At 45.3% G+C, this 11,990-nt stretch overlaps 1 pseudogene across 1 annotated transcript; it reads left to right on the plus strand.

Annotated features, from left to right (window-relative positions):
* The first annotated feature begins 5,409 nt into the window (after positions 1 to 5,409).
* On the plus strand, positions 5,410 to 6,544 carry LOC311171740 (NADH dehydrogenase [ubiquinone] 1 beta subcomplex subunit 8, mitochondrial-like; annotated as a pseudogene). The gene is made up of 2 exons: positions 5,410 to 5,465; positions 5,930 to 6,544. The product of its transcript is annotated as an NADH dehydrogenase [ubiquinone] 1 beta subcomplex subunit 8, mitochondrial-like (transcript).
* The last annotated feature ends 5,446 nt before the right edge of the window (positions 6,545 to 11,990 follow it).

Below are 11,990 nucleotides of genomic sequence, written 5' to 3' on the forward strand. Positions count from 1 at the left end.
CTCATTATGGTCTTTCACATTGTTTGCAGTTTGTATGCAGTCCAGAACATTGTGGGCTCTTTTGGTATATGTTCTGGGAGCACTTGAATGTATATTCTGTTATTGGATGCAGTGTCCTGTACATGCTGATGAAATTTGGTTGATAGGGATTATCTAGTTCTTCTGTCCTTGCTGGTTTCCTGTCAAGTTCTATCAGTTGTTGAGAGATTGTTCTGAAGTTTCCAACTGTAACTATAGAATTGTGTGTCTCCTTTCAGTTCTATTCAGATTTTGCTCCACATACTTTGCAGTTCTGTCATGCACACGAACTCATTTTGGTGGATGATCTTTGTCGTTATGTAATGTCTCTTTCTCTGTACCTGGTAATTTTATTAGTTCTGAAGTCTACTTTATCTAACATTCAGATGTCAGGCCTGATGTTAGTTTCTGATTTTTAATTTGTGTTTTTAAATCATCTCCATTTAATATAATTATAGGTGTCTGCCACTTTAGTTTTTTCCTTCTCTTTGGCTTTTTGTTTCTTTTTCTTCCTGCCTTCAAGTGGGTTACTTCAACTTTTTTTTTTTTAGAATGCCATTTTAATTTATCTCAAGTGTTTTTTAGTGCATCTCCTCCTCTCTTTGTGCATGTTGCATTTTGTATATGAACTTGTAAATAAAAACATGGGTTACATATGTGTCTATGCGAACATATTACACAAACTTATTAGTCTACTGATAACCATCTTTTACCAGTTTGAGTGAAGTGTTATTCTCTCCACTGTTCTTTCTTCCTGGTATTCCAAGATTTCTACTTTCATCATTTCCTTGCCTTTTTGAGAACTTCCTGTTGCTGCTATTTTCAAGAACATCAGCTGGCAACAAATGCTTTTAATTTAAATATTCCCTCATCTGAAAATATCTTAGTTTCCTCTTTATTAATGATGGATATTTTCACTGTGTGTGATATTCTGGGTTGACTGTTCTTTTCTTTCATCACTTGAAAAAAATGATACTTCCTGATGAGATATTTGCTGTCATTCAAATTGTTTCTCCTGTAGGTAAGGTGTTATTTTCTCCCTCTCTCTCCCTCTCTCTGTGTGTGTGTGTGTGTGTTTGTTTTGTTTTTGCTTTGTCTTTAGTTCTCAGACTTGACTATCATTTTTCTTGGTATGAGCTTTGGGTTTATCTTATTTAGGGTTCACTCAGTTGAATCTCTAGGCTTATGCCTTTTTGCCAAATTTGAAGGATTTAATTGTTTTCTCTGTTCGTTTGTGTAATTTTTATTGTTCTGTTTTCGAGTTCAAGTAATTCCTCCTTTGTTCTCTTCTGGTGAACCCATCCCTTAAGTTTTTCACTTAAGTTGTAGTATCTTTCAGTTCTTAAATTTCTATTTTGTTCTTTGCATTTCTGTTTCCTTGCTGAGATTTTTGTTTTCATTTCACTGGTGTGTTTGGAATTGCTCACTGAAGCTTTTTTATGATGACTGCTTTAAAATCCTCTACAAGTAGGGCCTCCCCGGTGGCACAGTGGTTGAGCACTGGGTTGCGAAGCTGCCCGCAGCCTCTGCAGCGCCGGTTCGATCCCTGGCTGCTCCCCGGCCACCGGAGGAGGGTCCCACATGGCCTGCCGCCCGCTGCTCCCATCAGCAGTGTACTTCGCTCTGCTCCCCGCTCTGGCTCTGGTGAATTCTCTCAGCTCCCACGCTTCTGACTGTACCCAGTGCTTGTATTAATTAATTAATTAATTTTTTAAAAAAGAAAATCAGATGATTTTTATAAAAATAAAAAATAAAATCCTCTACAAGTGCTAGAAATTCTAGTACTTGTATCATCACAATGTTGATAGACATTGTCTTTTCTCATCCAAGTTGAAATTTTGCTGATTCTTAATAAATTCTTGAGTGAATTTGATTGAAACCTAGATGTTTTAGTTATTTGTGAAATTCTGAATGTTATTTAAATTTTATCCTTTAATAGGCCTTGGCTGACATTGATCTGGCAGCTTTGTTACTACACGGTGATGTAAAAGTCTAGGATTCCCTGCTCAGCTCTCATTGCTACTAGGGTTGAGAAGCACCTCCTCTTTACTGCTGGGTGGGATTTTAAGTTTCAGCTCCCCATTAAGGCTCCACTGGAATGAGAAAGATTATCTTGTTACAGTTCTTCACATGGCCTCTGCTTACACTTCAGGAGTTATGTGTCTTCCTTGTTCCTGGCCAGTGGTAAGTGTTCTGACTTTCCACTAGGCCTTTTCTGACACCACACCGTGGGAGGGGAGCATGCCTTTTACCACCAGGTGGGGGTGGATATTAAAGCTAATCACAGTGTGGATGTAAATTGGAGGCCTCATTACTAATCACAGGAATGAAAGTTCCCCATTGACCATCATTGACACCAACCCCTGAAACATTTGAAGACATAAGAGGGCAACAACTGGACAGTATATATCTCCTGAAGCATAGATATTTGGTTAGATAGACCAAGAAGTTAATATAGATGGGTATTTGTAAAGAAGTGATCAAACTAAAACACTAAGAAAAAAACAGAATCTGATAAGAACATTAGTTATGGAAAAAGATACATTAAAAAAAGATATCTGGGATAATAAAAGTGGAAAGGATGTGGCTAAAGAATGAATTAGTGAGTTGGAAGATTTTAATTAGGAATCTTTAAGTCATCAAGAAAAGCCAGAGAGAGCCTCCCTGATGGCACAGGGGTTAAAGTCTCCGCACCATCAAGCCACCACAGCATGATTTCGATCCCCAGCAAGGGAGCTAACCCACATTGGTGCGGCAGACCTCTCCTGTCTCCCACTGCGCCCTTCAGCAGTGTATTTCAGTAGATCTGCCTCTTCTGCTCCCCTAAACTGTCTCTGGTGAATCCTCTCACCTTCCGTACCTCTGGCCTGTACCCCAGTTTTTGTATGCATAAATAAATAAAATAAATCTTTAAAAAAAATAGAAAAGCCAAAGATATGTAAAACAGTAGAAATAATACAACATGAGCATCTCAGAGAAAAATGAAAATGAAATTTTTTAAACAGGAGACTATCTAGAATTGAAAGAAAACAGAAAGGCCTTGGTTTGAAAGGATTGACATGAAGTCTGAAACAGAAAACTCAGGATAATTGTCAAGACAAAATCTGAATAGTTCCCATAAAGAAAATGTAGATCTACTATGAAGTTTGAACCAGAATCAGCCATGAAACATATGAAACTTGGATTCAAGAAGTCATTCTTTAATGTTTTTTTTTGTGTATGAAAAGAGATGAGTGTACAGTACGCATGCAGAAAGTACACAATGAAAAATGTACAGTGTGATGAATTTTCACAATGAGCACAGGACACCACCACACTATCTCCCTCCACTGCAGAGTAACCTCTCTACCGCTTCTGCCACTGTAGATAGATTTTGTCTGATTTTAAACTTTATTTTTTTTTAAAGATTTATTTATTTATTTATACAAGCACTGGGGTACAGTCAGAAGTGCGGGAGGGTGAGAGAATTCACCAGAGCCAGAGCGGGGAACAGAACAGGCAGACTGATGAAATACATTGCTGAGGGGAGCAGGGGGCAAGTCAGGAGAGGTCTGCTGTGCCATGTGGGTTGCTCCCTGGCTGGCCGGGGGATTGAACTTGTGCTGCAGTAGCTGCAGATTGCTTCATAGGTTGCGTCTTAATCCCTTGCGCCACCAGGGAGGCCCCATATGTTACCACTTTTTAAAGGATATTTTTTTATGACCAGGACCCTATCTCTAGGAGGCTGAGAACTGGCCTGGAGTTCCTCTAGTGACATTTCTGCTGAGGGATGCTACAGTGCAAGCCGTCAGCAAGCCATAGGATGGGTTCTGCTGCTGTTTAGATGCCAAGAGCTGCATAGCCTATCTGTGACTATGCTTAAGTGAATCAACAAAACCTTAAGTCTTCCACTCTGAGTGGACAGGTGTATACCCTATTTCATAGAGTGTAGTAATAGAGCTATTAGCTAACATCTTAGCAAAAAACAATGGCTTCCTCAAAGTGCACGTCAGCTAGTGAGGAGACTACTTGGACAGGGTTAAAAAAAAATACTGGTGGGGGGACCTCCCCTGGTGGCACAGCGGTTGAGAGCTGGGCTGCAAAGCTGCCCACAGCCTCTGCAGAGCCAGTTCGATCCCCGGCCCCCCACCCCCCACCCCCCACGAGGGTCCCACATGGTGCCACAGACCTCTCCTGCCACGCCAGCTGCTCCCCTCAGCAGTGTATTTCGTCAGTCTGCCTGTTCTGTTCCCCGCTCTGGCTCTGGTGAATTCTCTTGCCCTCCCGCACTTCTGACTGTACCCAGTGCTTGTATAAATAAATAAATAAATCTTAAAAAAAAAAAAAATACTGGGAAGGTGAAGGACACAATAACAGAAAATTGCTATGACCCATGACCCAATGGAGGGGTGTTACTGGGTTCTGGCAAGAGCTGTAACCGTGGAGTTGCTGTGAGAAGGACACAGGTTGTTTAGGGAGAGGAGGAGATTGAGAACCTCTCCTGCTGGAATATCCCATTGACTAAACCCAGCTGGAAGCTGGAAACAAAGCAGCAATGCTGTACATGTAGGTCAGCCTCCTGGGATGCAGCCCCAGGACACAAGAAAGGGGACAAGTATGGATCTGGAAGAGCAAATGGAACAGCCAACACAGCAGATGTATTCTTCAGCTATATAAGGCCTTCGTGTTGAGTAGAAATTTTGGCAACTACAGAAAAGTATAAAAAAGGAAGTTTATAATCTCATCAACCAGATGTATAACTCCATTTTATGTTTATTTCTCATCTTTTTCTGTACATATTTGCTAATAGTTAAGATCAGCTTCGTGTAGCTTTTATCTATAATAAGCTGGTACCACAATTCCTCATGGGAAGAGTTTTTTTTGTTTGGGGAAGCTCAAGAAATGGAAACCTAGACACCCTAAAGGTCACAGGCTCTGCTTTCCTCTGTCCCTGGAAATGTCATGTTCAAGTTACAAAAGCTGCTAAAATTTTTTTTGAGTGGGTCAGTCTTTATGGGGCGGGTGCGGGGGAGGCGGGAGGGGAGGGGTGCTGGGGAGAAGGAGCAGCCAGGCAGCAGGCCTGCAGTGAGAATTATTTTGAGGAAGAATTACGATGAGGAGAATATGATCTCCCATTGGTCCCGTCTATGAGGAACCTACCAAAGAACATCAAGTGGAACCAAGTGTTTTGTTCAACTGCAGCAGTCAAGTCTAGGAAAAAGAAAACTTGCCCAATTTTCCTTTACTGGTCATTTGGCCTCCAATTAATGAAGTGCATTAGGACACTTTGTAGAACTGGTGTCAACAATTTGAGTGCCAGTGGCCAGAAAGTGAGGTTTACTGGAGTTATGAAACTTGGTCATTGTGAAAGTAACCAGGATATTCCTGAAACAAGGAGGCCAAACTGCTGTTATGTTTGAGGAGACGCAGATGGCAAAGGAAAACAAGGATTCCAGAGATCTGTTAAGGTGAGTGCGAGAGACTGATACGGTTGAAGTGGTAACTTCAGCTCAGGAAGCCATGGTGGTGGCAAGATAGGCAAGAATTGCAAGAGTCATTTTCTCTAAAACTGTAAATCCACAACCCACTCCTACCTCTACTGAGAACTTTCTGCCTCAAGCCTCTGGTGGCAGATGGTTGTAGCCCAAGGGTGTCTCTGTCTCCCACCTAGGAGACACCTCCAGTCTCCTGCAGGCCTGCTGCCTGGCCGCTCCTTCTCTACAGCACCCCTCCTCACCCTCCCTCCCCCCGCACCCTCCCTCCCCCCCCCCCCACCTTCCCCACCCTCCCCGCCACCCTCCCCATAAAAGGCTTTTGTAACTTGAACAGGACATTTCCAGGGACAGGGACAGAGGAAAGTGGAGCCTGTGACCTTTAGGGTGTCTAGGTTTCCATTTCTTGAGCTTCCCCAAACAACCGGTCTCATCCCCAGCCCTAAAAGAAAAAATATACTAGAAGATGGCGGCGGCCAGGGCGGGGGGGGGGGGGGGGGGGGGTGGGGGGTGGGGGTCTTGGGAGTCCGATGGCTGCAAAGGGCGGTCCAGAACGTGGCGCCGCTGGGAGCACGGACAGCCTCCCACATTACCAAGGACATGCTCCCGGGCCCTACCCCCAGGACCCCCGAAGAACAGGCCACTGCCGCAAAGAAGTATAATATGCGAGTGGAAGACTACAGCCCTACCCGGACAACGGCATGGGGTATGGCGACTACCCGAAGCTCCCTGATCGCTCACAGCAGGAGAGGGATCCGTGGTATGACTGGGACCATCCAGAACTGAGGTTGAACTGGGGTGAGCCGATGCACTGGGACCTAGACATGTATATCAGGAACCGTGTGGACACGTCCCCCACGCCTCTTTCTTGGAATGTCATGTGTAAACACCTTTTTGGCTTCGTGGCCTTCATGCTGTTAATGTTTTGGTTGGGTGACACTTACCCCTCCTACCAGCCTGTGGGGCCAAAGCAGTATCCTTACAATAATCTCTACCTGGAACGAGGCGGCGATCCCACCAAAGAACCTGAGCCGGTGGTTCACCATGAGATTTGAGGAGACTTCGTGGGCTTTATGCCCCCTGACTAACTCCCTCATTCCCAGAGATTTAACCTTAATGGAATCCCTAATAAAACTTAGTGCTATGGAAAAAAAAAAATATATATATATATATATACTATACTCTAAATATGCTGAGAGAAGTAAGAAGATGACGAAGGATTAATTACAGTGAGGGGCGAGAAGCAACTGGATTTGAACACACCAATGTCATTCCTTTTGGATGGACCATGTCTTCATAAAGAATAATTGATGGTGGCCTCCCCGGTGGCGCAGCGGTTGAGTGCTGGGTTGTGAGGCTGCCCGCGGCCTCTGCGGTGCCGGTTCGATCCCCGGCTGCTCCCCGGCCAGCTGGTGAGGGTCCCACATGGCGCGCAGACCTCTCCTGCCGCCCGCTGCTCCCCTCAGCAGTGTACTTCGGTCCTTCTGCCTGCTCTGCTCCCCGCTCTGGCTCTGGTGAATTCTCTCACCCTCCCGCGCTTCTGACTGTACCCAGTGCTTGTATAAATAAATAAAAATAAATCTAAAAAAAAAAAAGAATAAATGATGGCACACCCAAAGCTAAATGGACACGCCCAGTGATGGCAGTGCGGTGTCCTGGCCATCCTCAGTGTTGCCTCATTCCTTGAGGTAACACTTATGAACGTCTGGTTTCTGTACTCGAGATTTGCCCAGAAGTCACTGTATTGCTGCTTCAAGTATTTAGCCGTAGGAAGACAATTTGGCTTTGTCTTAATGAATAAGTCTTTTTTAGCAGTTTTAGGTTTTGAGATCCACCCCCCACCCCCACCATTTCCCCAGTATCGACATCCTGCAGCAGAGTGGTTTATTTGTTAAATCTACATGACCATCATGATCCCCCGGAGTTTGGGGTTCACTGTGTGTGTTGTGCCTTGTGTGGGTTTTGACAACTATATAATTGCACAGACCCATCATTAGCATATCATACACAAGAGTGTCACTGTCCTGAAAACCCCCTTGCTCCACTATTCAACTCTCCCTATCCCTTAGCCCCTAACAGCCACTGGTCTTTTCATTGTCTCCAAAACGTTTCCTTTTCCAAATGTCATGGCTGGAAAATCACAGAGTATGTCGGCTTTTCTGACTGGCTTCTTTCACTGCAAGATCTCAAGTTTCCTGCATGTCTCTTTATGCCTTGATAGCTCATTTCTCATTCATATTGAATAATCTTCCAGTAATAAAATTGTACCACAGTTTTATTTACTTATTCACATATTGAAGGCCATCATGGTTGCTTCTCGGTTTTGGTAATGATGAATAAAGCTGCTCTAACCACTTTTTTATTTTTATTTTTTTTAAACTATTTATTTATTTATGCATACAAGAGCTGGGGTACAGGCCAGAGATGCGGGGGGTGAGAGGATTCACCAGAGACAGAGTTCTAACCACTTTTTTAAAGGGAAAGAAAGGAAAAGAAACTGAAACTGGTTCTGTGACTCTGACTACATAGTAGGTCAAGTAAACAGAGTCCTTAAACTCTTTGCAGGAGAAAGTAAATTTATATTCACTGATGCTGGGCAAAGGAAGAGTCTAATGTTGGTAGCCAAGGAATATCATAAAGATAGTATAACATAAACTGATGACTGGGGCCTCCCCTGGTGGTGCACCCGGTTGAGCGCTGCTCTGTGAGGCTGTCTGCAGCCTCTGCAGCGCAAGTTCAATCCTGGCCAGCCGGTGAGGGTCCCACATGGTGCAGCAGACCTCTCCTGTCTCGCCCGCTGCTCCCCTCAGCAGTGTGTTTCGTCAGTCTGCCTGTTCTGTTCCCCGCTCTGGCTCTGGATCCTCTCACCCTCCCGCACATCTGGCCTGTACCCCAGTTCTTGTATAAATAAATAAATAAATCTTAAAAACAAAAACAAAAACTGATGACTGCTCTCCCAGTGTCCTTACTAGTGAAATTTCGATTTTGTCGAAGAATAAGGGGAAAATCCCTTTGCTGGGGAAGGAAGACTTAGCCCTCTTAAGGGGTGGGCATGTAGCTCAGTGCTAGCTAGTGAATCCTGAGTGGAATATGCCAGGGGCTAGCAGTAAGGCTTTTCCTCCTGATAAAAAGGGGGAGGTCTGCCTTGTGGTGGCCTCTTTTTCCTGCCTCCAAAGGACTTCATTCTGGGAGCTGCTGCAGCCTCTTACACCCAGGAGAGGAATGCCAACATAGCACTGAGTTATTGTTAGGAGACACACTGAATCAGGATTCTGTTCTAACCCTCACTTAGCCTCTACTTCATTAGTTGATGCTGAGTGCTGCTTGCATCCTGGCCTTGATTTGTCCCCCCAATTAAGGAGTAGAATAGTAAACCCTCAGTGCTCCTATTCATGCCTTACCCCAAGCAGTTATTGCTATTATTTTTTAAATTCTGTTAAAACACACATAAGAGAACTTACCACCAGAACCATTTTTAATTTTTTGATTCCACAGTGGCATTAGATATTGTGCATTCATGCTGTCAGGCTGCATCGCCACCCAGACCAAGTGGTGCACAAGTCACGTCAGCCAGGGCTGGCGGTGTTCCCCACATGCAGGAAGGCGCGCAACGATGGCTCACCACCTCTTGGTGTGTGCTTTTGCAATCACAAGCATCAGTCAGCAATCAGAACACAGATCCCCAACATTTGAAGGGCAGAGTCCCATTGTCCACTTAACCCCCACATGCTGTGTGCCAGCTGCTCCAGGAACACTGGCACAACCACCCTTCCCTTGATTGGGGTGGGGCACTGGCACACAGTTACTCTGCCAAGATAATTGCTCATATTCCCTCAAAGGAACCAAAATTTACCCTGCAAGTCTTTCCCTGGAAATTGCAAGCCTTCAATAGAATCCCAGAGTTGCACAACAGTTACATCAGACAGATGCTGCCAGTGCGCTTATTAGGTGGGGCCATAGATGCCTGGTGCTTCCTACTCGGCCATCTTTCCCTACTTTTATAGATGAGAAAGAACCTGAAGCACAGAGAAGTGAAGTAACTTCTCACACAGCTGGTGAGAGGATGACCGCTGAAGACTGGCACTTTAGCTCTAGAGCCTGTACTTGTGAGCTACACTGGTTAATTCCACTGACGTGGCACCCGTGGTTTGAAATGGGCGATGCTGTTATGTTTGGAAACCAAATCCCGTAACTCATGCCTGACCGTGACAGTAAGCAAAGGGTCAATTGGCTGCAGACACTCCCATCACACTCCTCCCAGCGCCCAGAGGTGGCAGCTGTGGGTGATAAGAGGCAAGGTCATCTCTTTACAAAATCTGGTTTGGGAAGACTTGGATAGTGTGTGGTTTTGAAAGCAGCTAATTGGATGGGTAGATGGCATCTACATACTGTGAGAGGCCCAGCAAGGCCGGGAATCTGCTTCTATCCACAACCTGCTGGCTTTGAAGTGATCGCTAAGGAAGCTGGGAACCAGTCTTTGTTTCAGACTGTCCCAGAGGGAACTTCTCCTGGAGGGTCCCTGCCCGGGCTGCTCAGGTGAAGCCTTCTCGGAGGGCGTGGAGGAGCAGCCCCAGGGAGTGGGCCAGAATGCACCGGTGGAGGAAAGCTAAGAGTTGGAGCAGAGCGGGCAAAGGGTGAGCAGCAGGAGAAGGGGAAATGAAACAAGGGGAAAGAAATTTTTAAATATGTGGGCTTGACTTTTTTCTCTTCCTAAGCAGTTTAGTCCATATGTCATGCAAGCACAGCAAGAGTCATTTGTGTGGGGGGTGGGGAAATGCTAAACAGAAGCCAGCCCCACAAGTCCCCTGGGCTTCACACATTGTCTTCCTTGTCATAATCATGTGATAGTGACTCCAATTTCCCCTTGGTAATTGGAATCACTCACCCCAGCCAGTCAAGTCACCTCTTTCTGTGCCTTTTGTTTTAATGGAATGAGGGGCTCAAATGAGATTAAATCACGAGGGTGGCACCATCATGATTAGGATTAATACCCTTATAAGAGGGGATCCACAGCTTGCTGGTCCCCCATGCAAAGTCACAGCAAGAAAGCACCCTCTGTGAGGAAGCAGACCTGAGCAGACATTGAATCTGCTGGTGCCTCGATCTTGGACTGCCCTGCCTCCAGAACGGCGAGAAATACTTTTTTGTTCTTTATAAGCTACCCAGTCTCTGGTGTTTTGTTATAGCAGCTCAAACGGACTAAGCATCACTGTGAGCCAGTGCGGAGGGGACCCTGCCAGTTGCCAAGTATGTCTATTCCACTTACACATTCAGGAACTAGAGGCACAACTAAGGGGTGTACCTACAGAGGACTGGGTCCCTTATAACTCAAACTTGAGCTAAAATTCGTCTATCCCCTTAATCATAGGTAACACAGGAACAGAAAGTAGGAGCCAATGAGAAGTAGCTAGAAGAAGCAAGTCCCTTTTTACTCCATCAGCATTGCAGGCTCCTATTAGCAGAGCTAACAGGGAAGCATCAGGCAAAGCAAAACTGTGGTTTGCTGAATTCTAGACCCAGGAACACAAGCCAAAAAGACTATGAATTTGGAACTATAATATGTAACATTAGTACAATGTATATGACACGATGAAAACTTAGTAACTGGCATACTTTTCTTCTCATTCCTCTATCAAAAAAACATTCTTTGTTGTTTGTTTGTTGAGGCCAATTCTCATGCTTTTGACCAACAAGGGATAGAGACAGCAGGAAAATTCTAGGTATAAAAATTTTAGACAGCACTGCAGGTCTTCAGAGGCTAGGATAGAAGAAGCTTCTTAGATGAGACTGCATTGTAGTTCTCTGAGGCCATGGAGCTCCACAGCCAACAATAAGAAACATTGGCAGAGTCCTTTGCCTCAGTGTCCAGAACTGGCACACCTGGATTCCCCCTGCCCCCACTCATGCCTCTTTCTCTCTCTGCCACCTTCAGCCTTTTGGACGCTGCGGGCAGCCTTGCAGGCCAGCGCTCAACCGCTGCGCCACCAGGGGAGGCCCTGGACACTTTCTTTACGAAAGACGTATTCTGGGCGATTTTGATTGGCATTCCTCTTTTCTGCCTCTCAGCTCTTCCTTGGTCGCCTCATGCACTTTCAAGACTTCACACTAAGCCAAAGGCGTGATGCCAGCTCAGGCAAAAACTAAGGCAAGGACAAAGGCAAATCACACCTGATTGCTTCTGTCAAAGAGCCTGCAGCCAAAGGAGGCTCACTCAGCCCTGCCTCCTCTACTCATGATGCAATTTCCTTGTCCTTCCGGGCACTGCCACTTGCCATGACCACATGGTCTCGCCTCATCTCTCTCAGCCTGTGGGAGCACTGACGGTTCACGATAAAACCATTATTATATCCTGGAGGGACTCCGGCTCACATGCCTCCGTTCACTCATTAGGCAAAGATTCTGTCTGCGGGTTATTCTAATCTCCTGATCAACCCACACCCTCTGCCAGTTCCTTCATTCAGGGCCTCATCCCGTCATCTCTATAAGCACACAGCCTCTATA

Source organism: Talpa europaea (genome assembly GCF_964194135.1).
Source record: "Talpa europaea genome assembly, chromosome: 6".
Taxonomy (NCBI): Eukaryota; Metazoa; Chordata; class Mammalia; order Eulipotyphla; family Talpidae; genus Talpa; species Talpa europaea.